The following is a 3,053-nucleotide window of genomic DNA, read 5'->3' as shown; positions in this document are numbered from 1 at the left end:
ATTATATGAAGCAAGCAGCATCCTGATTGAAGGAAGACTTATAAAAGAAGCTGTAATATGCTTGTTTGCTGTAAGGAATACTTGAAGCATTTGCTGATGAAGGTCAAGAATTGCAGCCCCAAATCGTCACAACTGGACCAACAGGTAACATCATCATAAATGGATAAAAGAATCGAAATTGTCTAAGATTTTTTTTTCTTGCTTGGACTCATAATCAATGTTCATGGAAGCAGCAGTCAAGAGATTAAAAGGCACATTGCATTGGGTAAATCTGGTGCACAAGTCTTCTTTAAAGTGTTGAAAAGCAAGGAGTTTACTTTTGAGGACTAAGGTTCTCTGGACCCTAGTCATGGTATTTTTAAATGCCTTATATTCATCTGAGAGTTTGATATTGAATAAGGAAGACTAAAGAAGAATTGATGCATTTCAATAATGGTGCTGATTAAAAGTATTAAAAGTACCACAGACTGCCAAAAGAACCTAGAAATCTATCTTGGAAGAAGTACAGCCAGGCTGTTCCTTAGAGGCAAGGATGGCGATACTTCTCACATAGTTTAGACATGTCAGGGGAGATCAGTTCACAGAGAAGAAGATCATGCCTGGTTAAAGAGAGGGGCAGTGGAAACAAGGAAGGACCTCAGTCAGTTGGATTGTCACAGTGGCTGCAACAGCAGCCTCACACATACAACAATTATGAAGATGGCAGAGGACCTGGCAATGTTTCCTTATGTTGGACATGGAATTGCTGCGCGTCAAAACGAACCCAATGGCACTTAACATCGCATAGAACTGTTAATGTGCATTCCAGGTCCAAACATTTCCTACAAAAAATAGAAGCATTTATTAAACAACGATATTAAAATATGATATAGCAACTCATGTGTTTGTACTCCTGGTAGCATAGTGGGGTGTATGTTGTAATGCTAACTGCAAGGGCAACCGTTTAAACTTTTCAGGGCTCCTTGGGAGAAAGATGGGACTGTCTGTTCTTGCGATGATTTCTCCATCTTTAAAACCCCAGGAATCAGTTCTGCTCTGTCCTATAAGGGTCACTGTAAATTGGAATCAACTCCATGACGGTGGGCTTGGTTTTGAAAGAGTTATCAAGTAAATATCTGTTCTATAATCAGCTTTCTCTTTGACATTTATCCTAGGGTTATATTCACACAGTCCCATCAGAGTGCATATATGGAAGGTTTATTGTAGTGACATTGAAGACGGAGGGAAGAAAGATGCAAGGAAGTAATCCAGAATGTCCAGGCAAGGGAGTAGAAAGAAGATACACATAGTCGAAGCACACCCAAGGTATGTAACAGTTAGATGAAGCAAATTAGAGGTGCACCTCGTCAAGGAAAGAAGGATCTTAAAATAATTAATTTCGGTTAAAAAAAATAAAAGAAAAAATGGGAAAACAATTAATTAAAAGAAAAGGTTTTTTTTGCATACTTTATAGGAGCCCTGTGGTGTAGTGGGCTACTATTGAGCTTCAAACCACAAGGTCAGCAGTTTGAAATCCCTAGCTACTCCCATAGGAGAAAGTTGAGATTTTCTACTTCTACAAAGAATTACAGTCTTGGAAACCCACAGGGACCGTTCAACTTGATGATTGTGAGATAAGAGTAGTTGATGCGTATTCCGGCTGCTATGCTGGTGGTTAGGTGAGGATAGGACAAAGGTGTGGGTTAGAAAACTACTGAAATAGTAAGATGAACAGTAATAGAGCTAGATTAGAATTAGAATACTGGAAAATATGAAAGCAAGGTCATTTAGGATAATTTCTAGAGCAAACAAATAAGACTTGCATGTTAATTGCATGTGACAAAAGGAGAACTCATTCTTCCTCCGCTTGGCGCCTGAGCAACTGGTGAGTTTGTGTGCTGACACTCTGAGACAGGGAGGAGGTCTTTGGAAATATAGAGAATAACAATTCACCAAACACGGTCTTCTCCATCAACTCTTGGTTAGCAGTGTTTCAGAGATGAGGTTTACCAACTTCCAAGAAACAGGTAATTTCTCTATATACCACTATTTCTAGGGAAAAAGCCAAACTTTCCAGTTTATGAGACTTACATAACATGGATTCCTAAAGTAAATAATTGAAAATAAGAAAATATTGGATTTTAAAATCTATCATTTTGTTATCATTTCTCATTTTATTGCACTGTGGTTCACACTATGGTATCATAATCCACAAGATATTAATTTCAAGAATTATGAAAGCTTTCTAAGTAACCTAGTGCCACATGTGCTTTATACAATAATATATGTATGCCTGAGAAGAATGGCATTTTTTACTTTTCAGCCATATGTCTAATAAGATCTAACAATAGCAATGGTTCAAGGTTTTGATGATATCTCTGCTTATTTTTTGTGTGCTTGAACCTCGGTTTTTAAGTGGGATAAACAAAAATCTCTCATTGTAATTATTACTTCATAAAATCTTTTTTGCTATTAAATTTTTTTGCAAGTTTTAGTTGTTATTTTATGCTTTCATAAGCAGTTTTATAAGCACTTCATCCGCCTGTCATACAATTCAATTATATCAAGAAGGGTTACACAGGTATCACCACATTCAATTCCAGGACCTTTTCTGCTTCCTTACACTCATTGTTATTCATGTAATTTTTTCTAATTCTGGTAAAAATATACACAACAAAACATCCTCCAGTTCTACAACTTCTATGTGTGTAGTTCAGTGCCATTGATTATACTCTTCATATTGTACAACCATTATCGATCTCCTTCTCCAAATTATCCCACCACCATTCACATAAACTCAATAGTCCTTAAGCAACAACTCTGTATCCTTCAGCCATAACGGTTGGTCACGTTTGGTTTCTTTCCTTCTAGAAATTTCTTGATACAGCACTCTCATATCGTACACTTCCATAGTTAAATCACTTTGTAAAAGAGTTGTATACACATCATCTAATGTTCCTTTCCTATTCCTGCATTCATTGTTTGATCCCCACATCCCCTCACCCTCTCTACCCCCTCAATCTCTGTCTACATCCTTGATAAACCCTTGCATCAGTTATTGTCTCTATGTACAT

This window comes from Echinops telfairi, unplaced genomic scaffold (assembly GCF_000313985.2).
Source record: "Echinops telfairi isolate 266 unplaced genomic scaffold, ASM31398v2 ScPeMD7_5868;HRSCAF=6743_1, whole genome shotgun sequence".
In the NCBI taxonomy this organism is placed as follows: Eukaryota; Metazoa; Chordata; class Mammalia; order Afrosoricida; family Tenrecidae; genus Echinops; species Echinops telfairi.
This window is presented reverse-complemented; position numbering follows the sequence as displayed.